The sequence below is a fragment of the Canis lupus genome, chromosome 20 (assembly GCF_003254725.2).
Source record: "Canis lupus dingo isolate Sandy chromosome 20, ASM325472v2, whole genome shotgun sequence".
NCBI classification, from domain to species: Eukaryota; Metazoa; Chordata; class Mammalia; order Carnivora; family Canidae; genus Canis; species Canis lupus.
Genome location: NC_064262.1, coordinates 43873894 through 43886148, shown reverse-complemented (window position 1 = coordinate 43886148; position 12255 = coordinate 43873894).

The window sequence follows — 12255 nt, the reverse complement described above, 5'->3', positions numbered from 1 at the left end:
GGGCAGGGTGCCGGGTTGGTTTCCCCGCGGGAGGGGCCCTTGTCTCCTGGTCTGGGGTCCCGGGCAGGGCTGGCGCGGACAGGCTTCCAGAGCCGTCACGGGACGCAGCGCGCACGTTAGGATTATACACAGAGTTACTATTTCAACATAAAAATATGAAAAGTGGGTGTTTATTTGAAATTACATCCATTCTGTAACATTTACTTTCCTGTTACATAAATGCTATTGTTTGAACAAAACCACAATAGGAATCGTTCACAGTGGCAATAGTGTTCAGTAGTACTAGTAGAAAATAGAGAAAATGTATAACAACACTTTGTTTCTTTGTCCTCTGATAGAGCAATTTGAACTACTTTTTAAACCCTATTGGATGTTTATATTTTGTAGGTTAATTGTTGCATATTCTTGAGATACATAAGTGTAAGACTTTGTAAAAGACTAGAATATGGCAGCCCCGGGGGCTCAGCGGTTCAGCGCTTGCCTTGGGCCCAGGGTGTGAGACCTGAATCGAGTCCCGCGTCGGGCTCCCTGCTTGGAGCCTGCTTCTCCCTCTGCCTATGTGTCTCTGCCTCTCTCTGTCTCTCATGAATAAATAAAAAGTGTTTTTTAAAAAAGAACATAATAAATGCAATAAGACTTAGTTAATATTCTATATTTATTTTTTTAATATTCTATATTTAATAAATGTAATGATAACCTCTTTCTGTTCCAGTACGCGGGATATTTTTACTCTAAGTTTTCTTTTCCAATAATACTCGAGTGGACTGCAATCTTTAGCATTAAAGATTGTATAGTGATAAAACTCAGTCAAAGATGATATCACTGATTTGTTTCCCTGCTATCAGCCGACAATTACTCTGATTCTTGGTGTTATTCCAATGTGATAACATCAAGCTAAATATGGTCTCAACTAAAGCCTTTCAGCATGGATTTTGCTTATTAGGTTTTTTTGACTTGTATGGATGAGTTTCTAGCTCTCCAAAACAGCAGGGTTTGTTTTTGTTTGTTTGCTTTTTGGTAGACCAGCTTATTTGTCAATCAGGTCTTTGTGTATGTAAACTCATTATATGCTATGTCCAAAACATTATTTTTGAACACTCTAGAGCACATTGGATGTCATCATAAGTCAAACCTCCCTTTCTCAAGGACAATTATTTTTAAGCACATAGATAATTTGAAATTATGAAATCAAAGCTAGATTGGAAATAGTTCATTTGGAAAGAAACTGAGAATATCCTGTCTAATTTGACTGCCCCCCACCTTTTTTAAGATGTTATTTATTCCTGAAAGAATAAAGAGAGAGAGGTAGAGACATAGATAGGCAGAGGGAGAGACAGGCTCCCTATTGGGAGCCCAGTGTGGGCACTGGATCCCAGGACGCCAGGGTCATGACCTGAGCCGAAGGCCAATGCTCAACCACTGAGCCACCCAGGTGCCCTGACTGCCCATTTCTGATGATGTTTTGAATTCTAAATTTTAAAAATGAGTCATTTTTCTCCCCTGTATGAATGTTTAGGGGCAGTTGCTTTGTCCCTGTTTGGGCTCCCATGGCCTCTTCAAAAATCATTAAAGTACTTTGGAAAAACAGCATGTAAATTTCTGCTTTACTATAAATTTACTATAAATTGTTTTCTCCATTCTAATCTTCAGTGCATTTCCAAATTAGGAGACTTTTGTCACTCTTTGAAACTGATTTTGTGGCAGGCCAATTAAAACAAAAAAAACCCCACCTTTAAAAAAAAAAAAAAACAAAAAAAACCCCACCTTTATTAGTTTTAGGTTCAAGTAAAATTGAGAGAAGGGTATAGTGATTTCCTATACATCCCCTGCCACCATAGTATATAGCACCCTGATTATCAACATCTCTCACCAGAGTGGTACATTGTTCCCAATAAACCCAATGCCTATAGTTCACATTAGGGTTCACTCTTGGTATTGTACATTTTATGAATTTGGACAAATACAGAATGAATGTATACATTATACTATTCTACAGAGTAGTTTTACTGCCTTGCAAGTCCACTGTGATCTGCCTATTCATCCCTCCTCCAAACCCCTGGGAACCACTAATCTTTTTAGGGTCTCCATAGTTTTGCCTTTTCCAGAATATCATAGAATCATATTATATGTACCCTCTTCAGATTGGCTTAAGTTAGTAATATGAATTTATAGTTCCTACATTTCCTTTTATGGCTCTGTATCTCGTTTTTTAATGCTGCATAATATTCCATTATCAGGATTACATCAGTTTACCCATTCATGTACATCTTGGTTCTTCCAAGTTTTGAGTTATAAATAAAGCTGCTATAAACATCTCTGTACAGGTTGTTTATTAATGACTACATGGTGATTTCCAATTTTCATGTTTATTGAGAAATAATTGCTGTGTATCATTGTGTAAATTTAAGATGTACAATGTGATTATTTGATATATGTATTTATTGCAACTTGTTTACCACAATATAGTTTTTTTTAAGATTTTGTATTTATTCATGAGAGAGAGAGAGAGAGAGAGAGGCAGAGACACAGGCAGAGGGAGAAGCAGGCTCCACGCAGGGAGCCTGATGTGGGACTCGATCCCATGTCTCCAGGATCCAGGGCCTTCAGCCCTGGGCTGAAGGCAGTGCTAAACCACTGAGCCACCTGGGCTGCCCTACAATATAGTTAGTTAACAGTCCTTTACCTCACCATGTTTTGTTGTATTTATGGTGAGAACATTAAATCTCTACTCTCATAGCAACTTTCAAATATACAATATTATTTTTCAAGTATACAATATTGTTAATTATAGTCACTACACTATACATTAGATACCCAGAACTTCATCTTGTAACTGAAAGTTTGTACTCTGATCAACATCTCTCCATTTCTTCTACCACTCAGCCCTTGGCAATCACTATTCTACTCTCTCCAGTTCATGTTTTTAGATTCCACACATAAGTGAGATCATACAGTATTTGTCTTTATCTGACTTATTTCACTTAGTATAATGCCCTCAAGGTTCAAAGGTCCATCCATGTTGCCACAAAAGGGAGGATTTCCTTATGACTAGTATATATATGTGTGTGTATGTGTATATATATGTATATTTATGTATATATGTACATACATACTAGCAATTTTTAAAAAGGATCTCATTCATTTATTCATGAGAGACAGAGAGAGAGGCAGAGACATAGGCAGAGGGAGGAGCAGGCTCCTTGCAGGGAGCCTGATGCAGGACTTGATCCCCAGACCTGGGATTACACCCTGAACCAAAGGCAGATGCTCAACCACTGAGCCACCCAGGCGTCCCATATATATTGCAATTTCAATGCAATTTTTTAAAATATATTTTTTTAATTTTTAAAAATTTATTTATTTATGATAGTCACAGAGAGAGAGAGAGAGAGAGAGAGAGAAAGGCAGAGACACAGGCAGAGGGAGAAGCAGGCTCCATGCACCGGGAGCCCGACGTGGGATTCGATCCCAGGTCTCCAGGATCGCGCCCTGGGCCAAAGGCAGGTGCTAAACCGCTGTGCCACCCAGGGATCCCTCAATGCAATTTTTATATATATTAGTTTTAGTTGTATATATCACATTATCCATTCGTTGATGGACACTTAGGTTGTTTCCATGTTTTCTATCACGCAAAAATGTTGAATTTTGTCAAATGCTTTTCTGCATCTGTTGAGATAATCACACGATTTTTGTCTTTCCTCCTATTAATGTGGTGTATCATATTTATTGATTTGTGTGTATTGAACTATCCTTGCATTCCAGGAAAAAAATCTCATTTGATTAAGGTGTATGATCCTTTTAATGTGCTGTTCAATTTGGTTTGCTAATACTTGGTTAAGATTTTCACATCTAGGGCAACCACGGTGGTGCAGCAGTTTGGTGCCTCCTGCAGCCCAGGGCGTGATCCTGGAGACCATGGATCGAGTCCCACATCAGGCTCTCTGCATGGAGCCTGCTTCTCCCTCTGCCTGTGTCTCTGCCTCTCTCTCTCTGTGTCTCTATGAATAAATAAATAAAATCTTAAAAAAAAAGATTTTCACATCTTTTTTTTTTTTAACAACCTTTCCCTTTTTTTTTTTTTTTTTTTAATTTATTTATGATAGTCACAGAGAGAGAGAGAGAGGGAGGCAAAGACACAGGCAGAGGGAGAAGCAGGTTCCATGCACCGGGAGCCTGATGTGGGATTCAATCCCGGGTCTCCAGGATCATGCCCTGGGCCAAAGGCAGGCGCCAAACTGCTGCGCCACCCAGGGATCCCCCAAGATTTTCACATCTATATTCATCAGGGATGTTGGCCTGTGTATATGTACATATACTTTAGTGGGTGGCAAAATAACACTCCAAACATTTCTTAGGTTATACTTTATTTTTTAAGTTAATACACAGTACCATGTCATATTTGATTCCATGCTTCTGTGACCAGTTAATATTTGTTGAAAAAAAACACAAAGATTAACAATATTTATTCATTCAATGTAACAGAAGTTCTTTGGGTGATTTTTAAATAAATACTTTTAAACAAACATTAAATTAACAGCTTGTTCACATCAATATTTCAATCATTCCTTTGCTTTCTCTTTTTAAAAAAGATTTTACTTATTTTTTTAAGTCATCTCTACACACCATGTGGGGCTCAAACCTATATCCCTGAAATCAAGAGTTACATACTCCACTGACTGAGCCAGCCTGGTACCCCTTCCCCCCACCTTTCACTTTGAGCTATCCATAACAAAATTTTCCTGAGCAAAATAAACTTCAATTTAGTCCAAGTGGAATAATTAGAAATGTGGGACAAGCAGTGTGAATTAATGAGTGTTTAATGTGTTCAGTATAATTCTAGAGTATTAGAGTATAAGAAATCTTAATGTGTTAATTAAATTCTTCCAGGTTAGTTAAGGAGACAGAGGAAGAGAAAGGAAAGAAAAGAACAGCAAGGGCTCTAATCACACTATGTGGGGCCTAAAAGTAAAGTCATTCACAGATAGCCCTGGTAAAACTTTCTGACAGCAGTTCACTCCCACCTTAACTCTCACTTTAGAGAGTACTGTAATCCCCAATAGTGAAAATGAGCACCCTAGCATATTGGGCCACAGGGCAATTTGTTGTGAGAAAGATGATTCTGACCCCCTGTCCCTCTAGGAATGAACCAGCACTCGGATGTGCCTAGAAGCAACCCTTCTGTTCAGATGCTTCATGGATAGTTCAACCTTGGACACTGATTGGTAAAGTGAGTGTCTGGGCTGCTTCACACCTGTTTGGTTAGAATGGTTGTAGTATTTAGTCTCAGAATAATATACTTATAATGAAATGAAATGAAATGAAATGAAATGAAATGAAATGAAATGAAATGAAATGAAATGAAAGTAGTCATACTAGTAAATTTGTAAGATAGGAACAGATTTTCCTAAAGGTACATTTACTTTTATTGTGGTCATCTATCTTCTTACTTAAACATAATAATGCCAATTATTATTCAAGTCTGGTAGGTGACTCTATAGTTTACCGATACATAAAACACTGGACAACTTAAAACTATCACCCAGTAGTTATTTTACATCAACCAAGTGAAATCAGCCTTTCTGGTGAATCTGAGACTGCTGATAAGGAGACATCAAGAAATTTATATATCTGGGGATTTCTGAGGTTTCTGGTTTCTGGTAAATCTGAGACTGCTGATAAGGAGACATCAAGAAATTTATATATCTGGGGATCCCTGGGTGGCTCAGTGGTTTAGCGCCTGCCTTCTGCCCAGGGTGTGAATCTGGAGATCTGGGATCGAGTCCCACGTCGGGCTCCCTGCATGGAGCCTGCTTCTCCCTCTGCCTGTGTCTCTGCCTCCCTCCCTCCCTCTCTCTGTGTGTGTGTGTGTGTGTGTGATCTGAAATACTTTTGTCATAGCTCACATATCCCCATATGTGTTTATTTGATGAATAAATAAATAAAATCTTTAAAAAAAGAAATTTATATATCTGGATTTCCTTATTGTGATTTTGGGCATAGAAATAACATGACTTGGTTATAAAAATAAGTGTCATGTAGAAGATGCAGACTAGAACCTAATGGAAATCCAATAAATAATCCATGCATATGTGGTCAACTAACTTTTGACAAGGGCACCAAGAATATACAATAAAGGATAGTCTTTAGTAGACTGTTAAAAACTAGATATCCTTATCTTACACCATACAAAAATTAACTTGAGATTGATTAAAGACTTGTGTAAGATATGAAACTATAAAATTCCTAGAAGATGGCATAGGGAGAAAGTTCCTGACATTGGTCTTGGCAATATACTTTTTGGATCTGACATGAAAAGCACAGGCAAGAAAAGCAAAAATAAGCAAGGGGAACTGCGGAGTAAGCTTATCTCTCTCTCTCTCTCTCTCTCTCTCTCTCTCTCTCTCTTTTTTTTGTAGATTATCCCCAAAAATAAAGCATTTAAAAATATTTTTGATAAATCTAGGATCAATGAGAAGGTATCTATAGATAGATCCCTGGGAGTTTTTTAAAATTTGCCATAGTTTATTTCTGCATAAATAGTCAATGATCCCATCCATCCCTCTGTGGACATGGAGATTTCCATCAAATGCCAAATTGACCAATCAATCTTGACTGGTTATACTAACAAATGTGCTTTATTATTATTTTTTAAAAGATTTTATTTATTTACACATTAGAGACACCGAGAGAGAAAGAGGCAGAGACGCAGGCAGAGGGAGAAGCAGGCTCCATGCAGGAAGTGTGATGTGGGACTCGATTCTGGGACTCCAGGATCACGCCCTGGGCCGAAGGCAGGCACTCATCCAACCACTGAGCCATCCAGGTGGGTGGCTTCTTGCAAGAGATGTTAAACATTTAAAAGATTACGTGAAATACTGTTCCTAATTTGTTAGCAATACTACCATAATCATATACAAAACCTCACCATAATAAAAATCAGAGAAAGAGGGACACCTGGGTGGCTCAGTGGTTAAGCATCTGCCTTCAGCTCAGGCTGTGATCCTGGAGTACTGGGATAGAGTCCCACATCGGGCTCCCTGCTGGAGCCTACTTCTCCCTCTGCCTGTATCTCTGCCTTTCCCCCCCACCCTCTGTCTCTCATGAATAAATAAAATCTTTAAAAATAAAAATAAAATAAAATAAAATAAATAAAATAAAATGTATATGAGATATAAAGGGCCAAGAAAAGCCAAGACATTGTTAAAGAAGAAATAAGTAAGAGAGACAACTCTATAAATTAAAAATTTAATAAAAGCTATAAAAATTAAGGCAGTGATACTGAAACAAGACTAGAAATTAGAACAATGGAAAAGATCACAGCCCCAAAACAAACCAACACATATGGGGATATGTGAGCTATGACAAAAGTATTTCAGATCACTGATAAAAATGCATTAAAAATTAATGCTGCTAGGTTAATTGGATAGTCATATAAAAAGGTATTTTTTTTTTAAGAGAGAGAATGTAAGTGGGGCCAGGGGGAGCAGAGGGAGAGATAAATCTAAGCACGCTCCATGCCTAGAGCAGAGCCTGACATGGGCTTGATCTCATGATCATGAGATCATGACCTGAACTGAAATCAAGAATCAGACATTTAACTGACTGAGCCACTCAGGTGCCCCAAAAGTTAAATCTTGAAACTATTCACAAAATAGTTTTAAATCTTAAAACTATTCACCATTCACAAAAATAAATTGCAATAGAAATGTACATTTAAATATGAATGGTGGGATCCCTGGGTGGCGCAGCGGTTTGGCGCCCGCCTTTGGCCCAGGGCGTGATCCTCGAGACCCGAGACCCGGAATCGAGTCCCGCGTCAGGCTCCCTACATGGAGTCTGCTTCTCCCTCTGCCTGTGTCGCTGCCTCTCTCTCTCTCTGTGACTATCATGAATAAATAAATAAAATCTTTAAATAAATAAATAAATAAATAAATAAATAAATAAATAAATAAATATGAATGGTAAAAAGTAAACCTTAATAAATTATTTTTATGATCTGCAGTTAGGGAAAGATTCCTTTTTTTTTTTTTTTTTTAAACTTAGCTCTTTTTTTAGTTTTATTTTTAAAAGATGGGCAGCCTGGTGGCTCAGCGGTTTAGCACTGCCTTCACCCAGGGCCTGATCTGGGAGACCCAGGATCGAGTCCCACGTCAGGCTCCCTGCATGGAGCCTGCTTCTCCCTCTGCCTGTGTCTCTGCCTCTCTCTCTCTTTCCTGTGTATTCTCATGAATAAATAAATAAAATCTTAAAAAATAATAAAAAAAAAATCTCTACACCCAATGTGGGGTTTGAACTCATGACCTTGAGATCAAGAGCTGCATGGTCTTCCAACAGAGCCAGCCAGGTGCCCTTAGTTAGGGAAAGATTTCTTAAATCACAAAAAGCAACAGCTATAAAGGAAGAGCTTGATAAATTAGACAACATTTAAATTAAGAGTATGTGTCTATCAAAAGACACCATTAAGAGAGTAAAAAGTTGAAAACAGATATATACGATATATATACCTGATAAAGGGCTCACATTCAGAATATGTAAATAACTCCTGCAAGTCAGTAAGAAAAAGACGATCTAATAGAAAAATGGGTAGAAGACCTGAAAATGTAATTGATAAAAAAAGATATTAAAGTGAGCTCAGGGCAGCCCAGGTGGCTCAGCGGTTTGGCGCTGCTTTCGCCTGGGGTATGATCCTGGAGACCCAGGATCAAGTCCCATGTCAGGCTCCCTGCATGGAGCCTGCTTCTCCCTCTGCCTGTGTCTGTGTGTGTCTCTCATGAATAATAAATAAAATCTTTTAAAAATAATAAATAGAGCTCAACTTCCTTAATAATCATGTACATTTGAATTAAAATCATAGTGAGATACCAACATCCTCCCAAATACTTGAAGAGTAAAAAGACTGCCAATACCAAGTGTTTGTGAGGATGTGGTGCAATGAGAACGCTCACTTGCTACAGGAGGGAGTGCAGTGTGTTTGACATTGTACACTAGATCTAAAAATGAGCATAGCTTAGGGCCAGGTATTTTACTTCTGAAGTAACAGAAATACACACGTATGTGTGTCAAGAGACATGTATAGAAATATGTGTATCGTTATCTGGCATAGGAAAAAAAAAACACTAGAAAAATATCTCCATGAGACATCTGGTTTCAGCTTGGAAGCTGTCACTCCTGTCTTCACAATAAGACAGAAGCTAAAACTGAAAATCAACAACTTTCTTTTAGATACATAAGAAAACTGAGATCACAAGGCAAATTACTACAACCCAAATTTGAGAGAGGTGAATATAATCAGCTTACCAGGATCAGAAGCAGCTGCTAGAGACAGTGAGGGGGGTGCTAGGGGGAGGGCAAGAAACTGACACTGTCATTGACAAATCAGCATGCCAGGGGCTTGGTGTGTACAACCTTGAGAGTTAAAAATTAAAGGGGGAGGCCCCACATTTTCATGAGCTTACTCTCAGGAGCCCTATCAGGTGCTCCCTGAAGATCAGAGAAAAACTGCCTGTTTCCCTCAGGGGAAAGGAAAAAGTAAACCATTTTTAAATATGCCCAGAGTACTCTGTTCCCCTTAACAAAACCCTGCCCTCAAGGAAACGATTTTATTAAAGCGTAGCCATTCTGGGTTTTACCAGAGCCTCAGAGACACAGGCGATGGGAAATAACCAACTCCAGTTCCCAGTAGCCTTCCAGTCTCACCTAAGCAGAGAGTAGGGGAGTGGCTAAGAAGCAGTTGTGAAGGGCGCAGCCTGAGGCACTGGCTTGCTAAAAGCTGACTGACTGAATCCTAGGATGGAGGGGACACTTCGCCTTCCTCCATACCTCACCACCACGTTGTTATGTATGGCTCCTGAACAATAACCAGGGATTACAGTGGCAAGAACTGCAAGGCTCAGACTTTTTTTCAGAAGTCTCTGGGAAAACCCAAAGACAACGGTGTGGGGGAAAAAATACAAGGACACCAGAGGAAATTTTAGCCTTTAACACCTTAGCTTCAGCAGATGGTAAATATAACTTTACTTCTACACAGATAAACATAGAACCTCACGCTAAAGGCATATTTACCTCAGTTCCTTTTACCCGGTACATCATGTTCAGCTTTAAAAAAAAAACAAAAACAAAAACAAAAAAAAACCAAGGCATACTAAAAGGCAAAAACCCACAGCTTGAAGACACAGAGCAAGCATCGGAGCCAGGCTCAATATGGCAGAAATTTTAGAAGTATCAGATCGGGAACTTAAAATAACTATGATCACCATGCCAAGGGCTCTAATGGAAAAAGTGGACAACTCGTACATTACCCACCTGCAAGAACGGATGGATAATGTAACAGAGAGATGGAAACTCTAAGAATCCGAAGAAAGTGGCTAGAAATAAAAAACATTAAAGAAATAAATAATGCCTTTGATGGGCTCATCAGTAGATTGGACACAGTTGAGAAAAGAATCTGTGAGCTTGAAGATATGTCACTAGAAATCCCCCAAACTGAAAAGCAAAGAGAAAAAAGAATGAAACAGAACAGAGTATCTAAGAACTGTAGAACAATTGTAAAACTGTAATCATACTTGTAATGGGGATACAAAAGGACAAGAAAGAAGGAATATATGGAGTAATAATACCTGAGAATTTTCCAAAATTAAATGACACCAAATCACAACCAGGAAGCTCAAAGAATAGTAAGCAGACAAATGCCAGAAAAATCTACGCTTAGGCATATCATATCCAAACTGCAGAAAAATCAAAGACACAGAAAATCTTGAATTAAAAGAAGCCAGGTGGGGGAATACACCTTAGTTATCTAAAACGAAGGTAAGATTTTCATGAGACTTCTCTGTAAAAACCTACCAACTAGAGTTGTGTCCAGCAGAATATACTTTAGAAAGAAAGAAAGAAAGAAAGAAAGAAAGAAAGAAAGAAAGAAAGAAAGAAGAAAGAAAGAAGAAAGAAAGAAAGAAAGAAAGAAAGAAAGAAAGAAAGAAAGAAAGAAAGAAAAAACAAAAACTGAGGGGTGATGTCACCAGTAGATCTGCCTGTCAAGAAATGTTCAAAGTTTTTCAGAGAGAAAGGAAATTGATATAGGTTAGAAACTAAGATCCACATGAAGAAAGGAAGAGCATTAGATAAGGAAAAAATGGACTTCTCAATTCACATTTTGGTGCCAAGCTCATACCTGGATCCCCAGGCCCATGCTGAATGATATCGACATGGAGCATGATGGCTCTGTTGGCTTAAAAAAAGAAAGAAGACTTGCTTTCGTGACCCACAGCTGCAGCCTCCACATTTAAAGATACTGCAATGGACATAGCAAGTTCTCTGGCTCATAGAAGGGAGAAATCTACTCCAAAGACTCTGGGCAAAATTTGTAAATAAGAAGTAAAAATATGATGAGAGCAATATCCCCCTTAGCTTTATAGAGGTTTATAATGTACCTTATTGTGTCTAATGCCACACAATATTTCCCTACAGTGTTAAAGAAAAACCAATTTGGAAGGAAAAAAAAAAAAAAAAAGAACCGGATCTGGACAGTAGTAGTTAAAGTAGTTAGAATAGGTTTTATTCAGAAACTATTGCAGTAGGGAAGAAAGAAGCCTCCACAGAGAACAGGACCCCATCCCCAGGACAGTACAAAATGGGGATTTATAGCCAAAGAGCAGGGTCATGGTCAAGGGATGGAAAATTACTGAGAAAACCTCAGAAATAGAAAGATTCTAGTTAAACAAACCTGACAGGATTCTTGGCAGAAGGCAGGCCAGGGTAGTCAGATGCTGTGCAAGGGAAAACCCAGTCTTTCCACTCATGAGTCTTTCTCCTGTGAGTCTGTCTCCCTTACTACTCACACAAAACACTTCACTTCCGGTCACCCAATGTGTGGGTTTTTTCCCTACATGAAGCAATTCTCTATCACACCAGATGGATATGATACTACAATTCAATTCAATTCTAACATTATCTGTCTAGAGCTAGCATCAGGTTCCACAGGTCAAGGGCTCAGTGCCACAAAGCAGCACCCTCCCCTCCTCCCTTTTCAGACGGCAATCTAGGTCCAGGTTACCACCTGTGCTTCTGACTGATCAGCTCTAGAGTGGAAGTTCCAACAATCCCCTCCTTAGGTTCAATTTATTTGCTAGAGTGGCTCACAGAGCTCAGGAAACACTTGAATTTTTACCACTTCATTGAAAGATGTGATAAAGAATACGTGAATAGTTAGATGAAGAGATACACTGGGTGAGGTCTGGGAGGGTACTGAGCACAGGAGTT